Below are 15,690 nucleotides of genomic sequence, written 5' to 3'. Positions count from 1 at the left end.
ACCCTAGGAGCCCTTGCACTCGAATTTGGTCAGCTTAGAATTGTCTTCCTAGGGTGAGTCATCTCACTAAGATTTCACAGTCACGTCACACAGCTCTCGGATCATGCTGCCACATCTTGCACGTCTCCATTCTAAACTCTAAGATAAGGAATCTCTAGTTTGTCTTATAATTTTCTTAATATTACAATCTCTTATAAATTGAAATTCACAAAGGAAATTATAAGTTAGATTGAATGAAAATAATGAGTGTATATTATTTTACCAATCATTTTTAAAGAACGCTTGTTATACTTTCTAGAAAGGAAAAAAAATAGGCAAAAATATTTCACGTTATTCCCAGGTCAACAATAAGAAATTTTTCACCTGATGTCAGATTTATATCTGAACTGAAAGTTCTGCTTAACGTCATTGTGATAGATGAGCAAACTGGAGGTAGAAATGGTCAGCTCTACCTACAACCTGCTTTGTTTTGAACTACAGAGTAGCGTGTGGAAAAAAAGTCACGACAGACACTATAAACACATATCTATATATTACGTGTACTCTCCATCATTCATAAGAAAATTGATATACGTGTGAACAACCTGTTATGCTATTTCAAGATATTATAAGATAATGGTCAACTTGAATTGTACTGTAACTATGATCTTATGTTTGCAGAAATTTATTTTAGTTGAGACTATAACATTTTGTCTTTTTTTTTTTGGTGAGGTGACAAGAAACAGTGGACTCTCACTTTAATGGAATCAACGTTTATTTAAAATAATCTATATAAAGTATTGATTTTAAGATTGATAGGCCACAATACTAAGTATTTAAAGTGTGTCTATAGAATGGGTTTCAAATATGGAATAAATATTGTTTGATGAAAATCACTCTTGCTCAAAGGATAAAATATTACATTGAACAAAATTAAATTCTACCCACAGTCCAGCCATTAGCATAATGTAGGTTCTAGTTTACATTTATGAATGAAATTGTATAAACTATAATGAATAAAAGTCCAGATTATCTCAAAAGTAACTGACCAGTGCCTTCCAGAAGTTGTGATGACAAATAGTTTTTTGCAGCTGAGAAAGTTGTTGGAAACCAAGAAGGCTGTTTCCATGTATTATCTCAGATAAAACATAGGCCAGTGAAACTTAAAAGCTGAAGACTATTCCAAAGTTTCACAGCTGGTCAAACAGAATAAGTGTGAGGTGCCCAGCACTAAGTGACAGATCTACAATGTAACCTCTACATCTAAGGCTCAGGGAACATCCTGGAAAAGGGGGCGGCAGTGAGATTGTAAGAGGAAGAAGGTCAAGACACCTGCTGCTACTTAATGAATTCTAGACACGATAGGGAGGCTGTGCCAATAAAACCTCCATAGTATGGTAGTGTAAGACAGTCAGCATAATGAGAGAACCAGCTGACATGACAAAGCAAATAGGGAAATGACACAGGGTCCCACCCCGTGGTGAAGAGTTACAGGCACTGAGGGAAGGAGAAACAGTTTTCTCCAGGAACTAACTCCCTGCAAGTTTATCTAGTCCCAAGTGGGCAGCCCAAAGACAGGTACGCATAAGCACCCCTAAATAGATTCGGTGCATCGTATATATACGTGTATACATGTGTTTGTAAGTGTATGTATATTTAACAATAATTAAGAAGGGGATAAGAGATTGAGAGGGAGTGAGAGGACACAGAATAACGCAAAGACAACATTCATGTAATGAAATGCTCAAAAATTAAAAAAAGGAAAGTGTCCCTAAGGTGTGTTCCCATTCCATTTTGACAAATCCATGGTACACCAAGAAATTAAGTTACATTATTTTTCCTACAAAAGGGCTCAAGAATAAAGTTGATACTAATGACAATATGGGTCTAGAGACAAAGAAACCGAAACAGTCTTTATGTCTATGAGAAATACAAGAAAATGCAAACAAAACAACCTAAATAATAGGAAAGAACCAAAGAATAAAGGAGTATTTATCCCTTTGCCATATATAATGCATCATAAATACTAAGTTTATTTGCTGGGACTGTTGATTTTATAGTAAAGCTTATTGAAACATAACTCACATATAATTAAATTTAATTTTAATAAGCATATTAAGTATCCTTTTAAGCTGTAACGTCTTTTTAAATATATTTGCATTAATTCTGTGAGAATTTCAAATGATGTATTTTGATCATAAATGCACTTTACTCCTCTGACAACTTCCCAGCTTCATATCCTGCTTTAAAATTTTTACTGAATTTTTGCAGTTTTCATACAAGATAATTTGATAGTATTTAGATCCCCTCCCCCATCTGAGCTCTCCCTAATAACCCTCATTCAATTCAATATATTCAGTTCATTCAATTCATTATATATGCAATTCAGCCTATAGAGTCCATCCACTGGAGCCTGGTCAACCTACCAAGAATCCCATCCTTATAAGAGACTGTTGCTCTCTCTCTCTCAGCAACCATCAGTTGCCAAAAGTTCTTTGGCTTGGGCTGGGATTTCTTACCCACTTGCTAATGTCTGTGCTAGGATTTTGTCTGGCTTGAGCTTGCATGGGACTTGTGCATGTTGTCACCATACCTGTGAGTTCATCTGTACGACTGGTCAGATGTCTGCACAACCCTGTTTCTTGTAGTCATCCACCACCTCTGTTCTGCCCACCCCACTTTCAGCAATGATCTCTGAGCACCGGGGGACAGAAGTTTAAAAGAGGCATCCTATTCAGGGATGAGCACCCTGCAGTCACTTGTTCTCTGCACACCGGCCAATTGTGGGTTTCTGTGTTAATCACCATCTGTAGCATAAGGAAACCTGTCTGGTGAGAGGTGAGAGATGTGTTCGTCTTATGTGTTGAGGTTGCATTGAAGATGTGTTACTGAGGGCACAGCATCACACAAATAATTATTCTCTGCTTTTGACCAGTTGAAAAAATTTCTTTGGTGAGAGGTACACTTGTATGTAAAAATAAGGATGCATATTTAGAATTCAGTAAGAAATTATATTGATTTAGAGATGTAGCAAAGGTAGGTTTTTCTCTTGAGTCTATTACCTCTCCAGCCATGAATATTTATATTTAGAGTACCACACATAAATTCCCTGCCGTTGAGTAGGCCTTAATTCTCATTAGACAGCTGCTGATTATCCCTAAGATAAAAGTGCTAGTACTGCACCAATAGCAATAGTTTGCTCGCCAACCGTGGCTTTTTATTAGACTTTAAAACTGGGTAGGACCATTGACTGTTTTTCTCCCTTGGCAACTTGCATAGTGCCCTCTCATACCATGAGAGCTAGTCCTAAGGAAGGAGGCGTCTATGTACCAGAATGATTGCTCCAAATCCTGTGTCCAAAGTATAGCCTGTCTTAAGCAACAGAGTCTTACCTACAAGTTCTGGGAAGCATTCAAGGGTGGTGGCAATAGCCTGTGTTATTTTGGGAGTCTCTTGGACCACCCTGATCAATAACTCCTAGGGAGGTTGTCCTGCCTGGTGATGTATTTTCTATTTTTTTTGTTGTTGTTGTTCTATAGCCTTATATTTTCTATTTTTTTTGTTGTTGTTGTTCTATAGCCTTCAGCTACAACACACACACACACACACACACACACACACACACACACACACATGCATGTGTGTTCTGTAGTGTATTTTTCACTAAACTTTGAACTACTGTACTCCGGTTTTTTACCCATCTAAGCCTTATTTCGGTTACCTCTCTGAAGCACTTTCCTCCTCTTCACTGCCATGCTTTTTGCCATTTTTCTGACTCCTGTGGTTGCATCAGGATACATAATCACATATAAGTATTTGGAGCTAAGATCTAGAAATCAGAGAGAACATCTGCAAATTGTTTGACTGTGTTTCTTCACTTATTGTAACAGTTTCTAGTTCTATCCATTTACCTCCAACTTTCATGATTTTGTTTTTCTTTACCACTGAGTAGAACTCCATTGTGTAAATGTACCACATTTCCATGATCTGTTCATGGGTTGAGGGACATTTAAATGGTTTCAATTTCTTAGCTATTGTGAAAAGAATAGCAAGAAACATAGCTGCACAAATATCTCTGTATTAAGATGAGTCCTTTGTGGGTATGTTAAGGAGTATAACTTATGATAGATTCATTTTTTTTGTTTGTTTCTTTAAAACTTCTCTACACTGATTTTCAAGTGGTTGTACCGGTTTGCAACCCACCAGAAATGGATCAGGATTTACCTTTTCCTGCATCCTTGCCAGCATTTGGTGCCATTAATCTTAATCTTAATGACTTAATGACCTAATCATAATGACTCTTAATCTTAGTCTTTCTGACTGGGATTAAATGAAATTTTAAAGAGGTTTTGATTTGCATTTCCCAATTAATAAGGATGTTGAATACTAGTTATTTCTTCTTTTGAAAGCTGTGTGTTCAGATCCATATACCACTTTTTAATCGAGTCCATTGTTTTCTTCTTTGTTTTTTGAGTTCTTTACATATTCTTGATATTAATCCCCTGACAGATTTATAGCTGATGAAGAATTTTGCCCACTCTGTGGGCCTGTTCTTCACTTGACTTGCTGTTTATATTGCTGTACAGAAGCTTTTTAGTTTAATAAAGTCCCAGTTTTTTAACTTTTAAAAAATATTTATTGAGAATTTCATACATGCATATAAAGTGTTTTGATCAAATCCACACCCACTCCTTCCCTTCCAACACCTCCCATATCTCCCTTTCACCTTTTTCTCACAACTTCATGTATTCTTCCTTCCTTCCTTCCTTCCTTTCTTTTTTTTTCTTTCTTTTCAATTGGGCTTTTTGCTACTCTAACATTCCCCCTCTGAAGAGGTAACCTTAAAATCTTTTAGAGATTAGATAAGAGCTCCCAAATACTTTTGATGTTTTTGTCTTTGGAATAGAGTATGTTTCTAAGAGGCCCAAGGACATTTTGACTTTTCGCCAAAGAAACTGCCTACTTTTTCTTAGGGTCTTTATTACTCAAACTGCCTAGCCAGTTCCCACCTCCTATTCTTATCACACCATCCTCTGAAGAGGTTACCCAAATTGCCTATAGGGAACAGGGCACAATCCTCTTTGGCTTCTTCTATGCTGAACAGGGATGCAGAGTGAGACAACTGGGTTACCCCTTCAGTGGGTCTAGGTAAAAGCCTTCCAAATTGCATAACTATCATCTGTAGGGAGAAAAGAAAGTCCTTGATTGGTGAATAGGGGAAGTGAAGGAGAAGTAAAGGCAAGAGTAGTTAGCATTACAAGTTCTAGACAGGGAACCAGAAAAAAGTCAGAACAGGGAGAATTTCAAATGTTCATATCAGACTCCATTGGGATTTCTTGATGAGGGATTCTGACAGATTCCCTCTATTGGGTTCCTCCTCCTTTTTCTTTGTCTGATGAAAGTTCCATTTATTTAATTGTTTATTTTAAATACTGAGGGAATTATATCCAATTTTGAAAGTTCTTTCCTGCATCTATATCTTGTAGGGTACTTCCTATGTTTTTCCTAGCAGTTTTACTGCTTCACATTGAGGTTTTTGATCCATTTGGAGTTGACTTTTGTACAGATGAGAGGTATGAGTCTAATTTCATTCTTCTACACATGGAATCCAATTTTCCTAGCACCTTTTGGTGAAGATGTCTTTCCTCCTGTGTGTAACAAAATTACTGAATACCACATGGTCATAAATGTGTGGCCTCATGTTTGGATCTTCTATTGTGTCCTACTGATCTACAGTTCTGTTTTTGTGCCAATTCCATCCATGATGCATTACAATCATAGCTTGGCAACATATATTGAGGTCTGGTATATAATGAGTCCTTCTGGCATTGCTCTTTGTGCTCAGAATTGTATTGGCTTTTCTGGATCTTTTGTGTTTCCATATGAATTTTAGGATTTTTTTCCCTAATTTTGTGAAGTAGTCACGGGGATTTTGATTGGGGTTGCACTGAAGCTTAAGTTGCTTTTGTGATTATTTTCACAATATTAATTTTAACAACCAATGAGCACAGAAGGTCTTTCCATCTCCTTCTGTATTCCTCAATCTCTTTCTTCGAATAGTTAAAGCTTTCATCGAATAGGACTTTAGTATCATTGGTCAGGGTTATCCTTATTTATTTATTATTTTTCTGAGGCTATTGTGAATAGAAGTGTTCCCTCAACTCTTTCTCTGATTATTTGTCATTTGTATATAGGAAGGTACTTATTTTCTATGGATTAGTCTTATAAACTGCCAATTTGCTGAAAGTGGTCATAATTTCTAGAAGTTTTCTCACGGCATTTTGAAATCTATGTATCATGTATATGTATCTTATCTACAAATATCTACAAATAAGGAGAGTTAGGCCTCTTCTTTTCTAATTAGTAGTTTTATCTTTACTTTCCACTGAGTAGAACTCCGTTGTACAAACAATCCATATTTTCATTATCCACTCATCCATGCAGGGACATTTAGGTGTTTCCATTTCTTAGCTATTGTGAAAAAAGCAGCAACAAACATGAATGTTGAAGTATCTCTGTAGTAGGGATGAGACCACTGTGTATATGCCAAGGAGTGGTATAACCAGATCATGTGGTAGCTTCTTTTTAGTGTTCTGAATTCTCCACACTGCTTTCTAGAGTTGTTGTACAAGTTTGCACTCCCAATGGCAGTGAGTGAGTGTTTTCATTTCTCCACATCCATGTCAACATTTGGTGTCTTTTGTTCTCTCAATCTTAGCCAGTCCAATGGAAATCTTAAGGTGGTTTTGATCTTCATTTCTGTAATTATTAAGGATGTTGAGCACTTAATAAGGTGTTTCTGAGCCCCCTTTAATTATTCGTTTGAGAACTGTCTGTTCAGGTCCTTAGCCCATCTTTTTGTTGGGTTGTTTATTTTCTTGTTTCTTTGTTTTTAGAGTTATTTTTGTATTGTGAATATTAGTCCTCTGTTGGATGTTAGCAGGTAAAGATTTTCTCCCACTCAGTGTGTTTACACTTCCTTTTTTGTTTCTTTTTGCTGTACAGAGCTTTTTAATTTAATGAGGTCCTACTTGTTGATTGTTGACCTTAATGCCTGAGCTGCTGATGTCCAATTTACAAAGTCCTTTCCTACACTTATATATTGTAGGGTACTGCCTATATTTTCTTCTAGCGGTTTCAGGATTTCAGGTTTCATATTGAGATCTTTGATCCATTTGGAATTGTCTTTTGTGCAGTGTAAAGAAAAGGATCTGATTTCATTCTTCTATAGGCAGAGATTCAGTTTGGCAAACCACTTATTGAAATGTTGTCTTTCCTCCATTATGTGCTAATCTTAGCACCTTTATAAACTATTAGGTGGTTGGAATTGCATGCACACATGTTTGGGCATCTATTGTGTTCAATTGATCTACATGTCTGTTTTTGTGTCAATACCATGCTGTTTTTAGGATTTTGTAATATAGTTTGAGATCTGGTGGGGCATCACTCTAGCTTTGCTCTTGTAGACTAAGATTACTTTAGCAATCTGTAGACTTTTGTGATTTCATATGGTTTTATAATTTTTTTCTGCCTCAGTGAAGAATGTCATGGGGATTTTGATTGGTGTTTCATTGAATCCATAGATATCTTTGGGGTAGGATGGTCATATCACAGTATTAATTCTACCAATCCATGAACACAGTAGGTCCCACATCCATCACCTGGTGTCTTCCTTTATCTCTTTTTTAAAGATTTAAATTTTTCATTGTAGAGATCCTTACTGTCTTTGTTAGGTTTTTTCCCTAGGCATTTTTTTTGAGGCTACTGTGAATGGAAGGGCTTCTATGAATGCTTTTTCTTTTTCCACGAATTGCTTGTTATTGATATATAGAAAGGCTATTGATTTCTGTAAGTTGATTTTGTAACCTGACACTTTGCTGAGAGTATTAATCATTTCTAGAATTTTTGGGATCTCTTATATATAATATTGTGTCATCTGGAAATACTGATAATTGACCTCTTCTTTTCCAATAAGTACCCCTTTAATTTCCATCTTTTGTCTTATTTCTCTAGCAAGAGTTTCAAGCACTATATTGAGAAGGAGTGGCAATAGTAGTCAGCCTTGTCTGGTTTCTGATTTTAATGTGAGTAATTCCAGTTTTTCTCCATTTAGAATGATGTTGGCTGTGGGTTTGCTGTATATAGCTTTAATTATGTTAAGGTATGTTCCCTCTAGTCTAATTCCCTCTAGGACTTTTAACACGAATTCATGTTGGATTTTGTCGAAGGCCTTTTCTGTACCTATTGAGATGACCACAGTGATTTTTGTATTTAAGTCTATTTATATTATATTTCACTTTTATTGACTTACTATTGAACAAACCTGCATCTCTGAAATGAAGCTGACTTCATTATGGTATATGATCTTTTTGATGTATGTCTGTATGCAGTTTGCATGTATTTTGTTGAGAATCTTTGCATTCCCTAAGAAAACAGTCTCTAGTTTTCTTTTTTTGCTGTCTTTACCTGGTTTTGGTATTAGATTGATACTCACTTCTTAGAAGGAATTTTGGAGTTCTCTTTCTGTTTCTATCCTTTTGAATAATTTAGGTAGTATTGGGTATAGATCTTCTTTGAATGTCTTGTAGAATTCTTCTGAGAGTCCATCTGGGCCTGGGCTTTTTCATATGGGAGGTTTTGTATTGCTGTTTTAATGACCTTATTTATTTTGAGTCTGTTTAAACTGTTCATTTCTTCTTGATTTAACTTTGGGGGTCTTCAAGAGTTTAGAAATTCATACATTTCTTTTAGATTTTCAAATTTAATAGGGTATAGCTTTTTTGTTTTTTTGTTTTTTTAATAAAAGGAAGAGTTTATTTGAGCTTACAGTTCCAAGGGAATTACAGCCCATTACAACAGGGAGGCTAGGGGGGGGCTTGAGCAGGAGCAGAAGTTAGGCTCTACATCTTCAAACAGGCACAGGAAGCAAGTGTGCAATTGGAGATCCGGCAAGGCTTAAGAACTCTCTAAGTCCACTCCCAGTGCCCTGCTTCCTCCAGGATAGCCACACCTACTACAACCTCCTGAAACAGCACTACCATCTGGGGACAAAATGTCCAAATACTTGGAGCCTATTGGGGACATTTTCATTCAAACCACCACATTCCACCCCCTGGCCCCCATAGGTTCGTGACCATATAAAATGCAAAATGCATTTAGTTCAACCTTAAAAGTTCCCATAGTCATTACCAGTCTCAATACTATTCAAAAGTCCACAGTCCAGTGTCTTTTCTGAAACTGAGGGAAATCTCTTAACTGTAAGCCCTGTAAAATCAAAAGACAAATTAAATACTCCCAACATACAGTTAAATTGAATACACATTACCATTCCAAAAGGGAGGAATGGAAGCATAGCGAGGAAATACAGGACCAAAACAACACTGAAAACCAGAAGGACAAACATCAAACCCAGTAGCTCCACATCTGACTTCTGGGACTTTATTTCCAAAGGCTTTGATGGCTCAGCCTCTCCAGCTTTGCTGCATGCAGTCTACATCACTCTTTTGGGCTGGTACCACTCCTTGTTTGCAGGTCTTCTTGGCAGAAGTCTCACCGCTCTGGCATCATGAACGTCTTCTTGGGGTCTCCATTGCCATCCAGGCTTCACCTTCACAGCTTCACGCAATGGCCTATCAGGGCCTTCTCTAGGCAGAGGAACCCCTGCTGCATGCTGCCGGGCCTCAGCAGCTGTCCAAAACCACAGAGGAAGAACTGATGATCTTTCATTCTTGCATCTTTCATGCCTCTACAGCCAGCACCAGGTGAAGGACACTGCCAAGTTTGACTGCAAGTTTGGGATGGACTCCAGCCTGCTTTATCCATTTTAGAAGCTTTTCTCTTCAGTGGCCCCTGCAGCATTTTCCTTTTACAAGTTGGAAGCTTAACTGGGTGTGGTCTTGCCCTGTAGGCTTTCTTTCCATTGTTTAAGTATGACTCTCTAGGCCCCTCCTTAATCACTTTAATATCCTTATCAAAGGGATATTCTTCAGCACATGCCAGCACTCTAACATTAATCTTCCTAGTGCTCTTTTGCAATCCATCCTATACATTTTATATTTCTTTCTGCCCCATTTGCTCTTTTTCACTATAAATCTGTATAACATTCACTGTTAAAAGCCACACCACCATTTCTACATTATGCTGTCTTGAAATTTCTTCCACCAGAGAAATTAGTCCATTTTCTTTTCAACTTAGCCTCAGGCAAGGTTTTTGGTCAAGGGCAGACTCCAGCCAGACTCTTTGCCAAAATATCCCAAGTGATGCTTAAGTCCTTATTTCCCCCTGGAACTACATTGTTCTCAGCAGGGCTTCCTTCCAGGCCCCTACTAGAATGGCCTGTTAAGCTCCACTTATGCAATCAACCACTTTTTTAGCGGAACCTTCCAAAGTCTTCCATATTTCTTCAAAACCCCACATGGTCAGGTTCTTCACAGCCAACAGCCCATTCTCTTGTACCAATTACTGTATTAGTCACTTTTCTGTTGCTGTGAGAGAAACACTGACCAAAGCAACTTAAGGAAGAATTCATTTGAGCTTATGGTTCCAGGGTTCCAGGGGAATTACAGTCCATCATGGCAGGGAGGCATGGTGAGTAGAGGTGGCTGGAGCAGAAGAATAAACTAGGCTGTATATCTTCAAACCAGCACAGGAAGCAAGAGCAGTGTGTAGGTTTTTAAAGCATTCCTTTATAATCCTCTGGATGGTTTTGGTGTCTGTTGTGATGTTTATTCTTTCATCTCTGACTATTCATTTAGATGTGCTCTTTCTTTTTTCATTTTCATTATTTATTTAATACCCATGACTAAAAGAAGCATTCATTACAGCATTAATATTTTCAATAACAATTTCCAGAGCAAAGATGCATCCCTTTCAAAATTGGCTGTAAATTTTTAGGTTCACGATTAAATTAATACAGTTATACAATATTGAGCTCAGTATACACCCTAGAAGTCATAAAACTGAATGAGGTTTTTAAAAAAATATCTCCATTTCATTTTTAAATATAATGTTTCATACAGAAAAACTCTTTTTTTTTTTTTTTTTTTTTGGTCATTTTGAGACAGGGTCTCCCTGTAGCCCCAACTGTCCTGGAATGCACGATGTAGACCAGGCTGGCCTTGAACTCACAGATATCTGACTGCCTCTGCCTCCTGAGTGCTGGGATTAGAGGCATGCACCACCACACCTGGCCAAGTAAACTCATTTTTAATGCAATTAACACTTAGATGTTTGCACATGTGTCTCTAATCTCTATGTATCTGATTATTACTAGTCACAGTTGGTTCCACTCGGATCCTTGGCATCTGAGTATGGATATAAAGTTATCAGGTAGATTTCAGTGGTAATGTTTTTCACCTCTACTAATTAACACAAAGCAAATTTTTATGCTTCTTCCTCAAATATAATGAATTATTTTTACTTGTTGATTTGTGTATATTTCACACAGAACATCTCAAACAATCTTATTCATCTATATAACCACGTCCCAAGTGGCACCCACCCCAGCCTCCCCCTCCCCACTGTAGCCCGTATACTCTGTCATCCCTGCTACTGTCCACTGTGTTGTCGGTGCCCCAAGCTGTACTCCAGTGTTTGTCCATCCACTGAATCTAGTCAGCCTATCTCGAGTTCCTTGTTTTAGAAAGATCAGCTCTTCCTCATCTATCAGCAATAAGTTGTCAATATTCCTTGAGATAAAATTGAAGTCTGCTGCTCATTTTCCCAGTTCTATGCTGGTTAACTGTCTGGGAGGCTCTTGGGCCACCTTGGCCAACAAGTCAAAGGAAGGTATTTCCTGTCTGGCATTGTTTCTTGTTATGTAGCCTTTAGCTACCCACATGGATTCTTAAAAAATTATATTGACCCCTTTAATCTTTGGTTATACTTTCCTTTTGGGTGTTTAAGAACCTAGGCTTAGCCCAGATAAACCAATTTATTTTTACTCTTAAGGTTGTTTGAGGATCTATTCCTCAGGGGTCCCATGGGCTTGGGAGGAGCCCCTGGCTCTTTTCTTTCACCAGTTCCATCTGTGAGAAAATATATCAAAGGTCCTGCTTGACCATGGCTGGTTTCGCTTGGAAGCATGGAGGAAATGTTTCCTCTCTGTTGACCCTCCTCTTTGTAGACTGCACACTGGTTCAAGTCCATTTGATGAAGTCTCCATGTCCTCCCTGAACAAGAGGACAGGTGACTCATCACAGTTACAGGACATTTTGAGAGATACTCATAGTCCCCTGGAACTTAATCAACCTAGGAGGGCAAGGAGCACAAAATGTCCTTTATGTCCCTCTAATCAAATTAGTATAGGCCTCAAGTATGGCAGTTAAACATCGAAGAAGGTTAGTTCTGTTGAAGTCAAACCAAGTCCCCCAGACTTGTGGATTCAAACTAAAGTCCCCGAGCCTGAGAAAATTGTACAAGGAAGTAAAAATAGAAAATAATTCTGTTAAGAGCTGACTAAGCTGACATTTTCATGCTCCTCTGACCAAGCTGGAAAGCACCCGAAAAACCTCCCCCCTCTCCCACTTCTGCTGTTCCTAGCCTCAATGCTTGTGGTTTGTGGTTTCTGTCTATAAAAGCAAGGTTGTAAGCTGAATCTGGGCTTCCTCCTTTTGATTAAGGTTGAAGTCCATCTATAGACGAGATTAAATCCTCTTGCTAATTGCATCTTCTGGTTTGAGGACTGAGTTATTGGGGTGTGGCCTCCCATGAACGTAGGGTACCCCAGTCTGGGGGTCCTACAGTTCCACCAGTCTGATACTTTTAATTACCATGTGCCACATAAATAAAGCTTGGGCAAAGACCAAATATTCTCAGATAAACCTTGCCTAGATATATATTAGATTCCTTGGGCTATTTGTATATATAATTTGTCAGTAAGTTGTTCAATTAATATGGTTCCCTCTTTTTTTAAAAAAAACTTGTTAGGCATTATTTATCTCTCATGTTTTCTAACCCTTCCATCATGGTTTCTCCATTTAAAATACCCCCATTTTCCCCATTTCTCCCTTAATAATACCCTTCTAGTATGGTCCCAGTTCTCTTGAGCTCCTTCTTTCCCTTTATCCCCAAGTTTCCTTGTATAACCTTTCTTTAGGTTCTTGCAGAGTAGTAGGCTGATCTGGGTAGTATGAAGGTCTGTGGTAGGCAGATCAAGAAGGGGGCTAATGGCAAGATAAGTATGGGTCTAACAATGGAAGCTAAAGAATTAACCTAGTCTGGGTGTAAGGGATCAGGACTCAGTGCACAGGTCTGCACCAAGAAGGCAGTACAGAAATCTGTGGTTGAAAGAGCAGGAGCGGGTCTGTGCTCAAGGCTACAGTGGGGACCAAGTAAGGAGAAAGAGTGAAGCTTCTCAGGCTGCAGGAGTATCAAGGCACGTTGGACAGAATCTGACTTATGGGGTGGTAGGTGGGTCTGAGGTTGGCCAGGAGGCCAAGAACAAGTGGGGGTTGGGGACAGCCTGTGGAGGATCTAAAAGTCTAAGTTAGAGGATTAAGCCAGTCTGGGTTAGAAAACTAGTCCAGAGATCTTAGATGGAAAAGCATGAATGGACCTGTGTAAGGATAGAAGGGGGACAGAATTTGGGGAATGAGTGGAGCTGCTCAGGCTTCAGAGGAATCAGATAGCAATGGGAAAGATCTGCATTACTAAGGTAGTAGGCATGTCTGTGGCAGGCAGATCAGGAGGCCAGAGGAAAGGTGGTGATAGGGAAAGCCTGTGGAGGGTCTAACAAACTCAATTTATAAATTGAGCTGATCTGAGTACACAGGATCAGGACACAAGACTGTGATGATGGACTAAGAGGGTAGTCCAGTGATCTGGTGCAGAAAGAGCAGGGGCAGTTCTGGGCCCAAGGCTAGAAGGGGGAATGAGTACAAGGTTAGAGCAAAGCTACTCAGGCTCCAGGGGCACCTTCCTACTTTTGGAATTGTACCGTTATGTCATTTTTTTGTACTATTTTTGATTTTTTAATGTAGATGTTTAGAGCTATAAACATCACTCTTAAGACTGCTTTTAATGAGTTACAGAGGGATTTTTAATGTTGTATTAGCATTTTTATTTAGTTCCAGGAATTCTTTTATTTTTTTCCTTGATTTCTTTTGATCCATTCAGCATTTACAAATGTGTTTTTTAATCTCCATATAGTCATGTATTTAATAGACCTTCTTTTACTGTTGACTTTTAAACTTTATTTTAATGTGGTCTGATAGAATACATGAAATCATTTAATTTTCCTGTGTTTTTTGAGGTTTGTTTTGTGCCACAGTAAGTGGTCTATTTTAGACAAACTTCCTTGGGGTGCTGAATAGAATGTGTTATTTTTTTCTTCTTGGGTGGAATATTCTGTAAGATGTCTATTAGGTCCATTTGAGGTGTGATAACATTTCATTCAGATGTGTCTCTCTTTATTCTTTGTTCTGTTTCCCTATCTGTTGGAGATAGTGAGGTGCTTAAGTCACCTATTATTACTGAGTTTCAGCTCATCTGCATCTTAAAGTTCAGTAGTACTCCATTTTCTTTTTTTAAATGAAATTGGGTGCTCTAGTGTTTGGTGCATCTATATTCATGATTTTAATATCTTTTGGTCAATTGTTCCTGTGCTGGATAGCTTTAGTGTCAACTTGACACACCTGGGTTGAGGGAACCTCAATTGGGGAATTGTCTCCATTGGACTGGCCTGTGGCCATGTCTGTGGGACATTTTCTTGATTGTTGGGTGATGTGGAAGGGCCCAGCCCACTGCGGGTTGTGCCGCCCCTGGGCAGGTGGGCCTGTGTTGGATAAGAGAGCAGGCTGAGCAGGGGCCAGGGGAGCAAGCCAGTAAGCAGCGTTCCTCCATGGCCTGTGCTCCAGCTCCTGCTTCCAGGTTCCTGCCCTGAGTTCCTTTCTTACCTTGGGCTCCCGGATGAACTACAACCTGGGAGATATAAGATAAATAAACCCTTTCCTCCCAAGTTGGTATTGGTCAGAGTGTTTGTCACAGCAATGAAGAACAAACTAGGACAGTTCCCTTGATCAGAATGAAGTATCCTTCTTTAATCTTATTAATTTTAATTTGAAGTCTATTTTATCACATATTAGAATCACAATGTCTGCTTATTTCTTAACAAAATTTTCTTGGAATGCTTTTTTCTGTTCTTTCAGCATAAGGTAGTTCCTATCCTGGAAGGTTAGAGGAGTTTCTTGAAGACAACAAAAAGATGGGTTTTGTTTCCTAATCCATTCCACTAGCCCGTGTCTTTCAATAATAACTTTAAATATCAATGGCTCCAATTCCCCAGTCAAAGACACAGACTAGTGGAATGGATTAGAAATGTGTGTTGGTTATAATCATTTTAACTTATGTTCTTAGTCCTATTTTGTATTTCCATAATTACAACATTTTTTTCTATAACCTCTTGAGTATAATCATTCCTATCTTCAGTCCTTTGTATTGCTTCAAGTATTCTTTATGGGACTGATTTCGTTGACATGAATTCTTTCAGTCTATTTGTTTGTTTGGAAAATTTTTCATTCCCCTCAGATTCTGATAGTTTGCATTGCTGGGTAAAGTATTCTGGGCTGGCATCAATGGTCATTTAAAAGCGTGAATACTTTGGTCCAGGCTCTTCTGGCCTTTATGCTTTGTATTAAAACAACTGTAATCTGATGAGTTTTCCTTTATATTTAACTTGTTTTTCTCTGGCAGCTTTCAGTACCTTCTCTTTGT

The sequence above is a fragment of the Nannospalax galili genome, unplaced genomic scaffold (genome assembly GCF_000622305.1).
Source record: "Nannospalax galili isolate Female #2095 unplaced genomic scaffold, S.galili_v1.0 scaffold52, whole genome shotgun sequence".
In the NCBI taxonomy this organism is placed as follows: Eukaryota; Metazoa; Chordata; class Mammalia; order Rodentia; family Spalacidae; genus Nannospalax; species Nannospalax galili.
The sequence above is the reverse complement of the archived record's forward strand: the minus strand, read 5'-3'. Positions refer to the sequence as shown.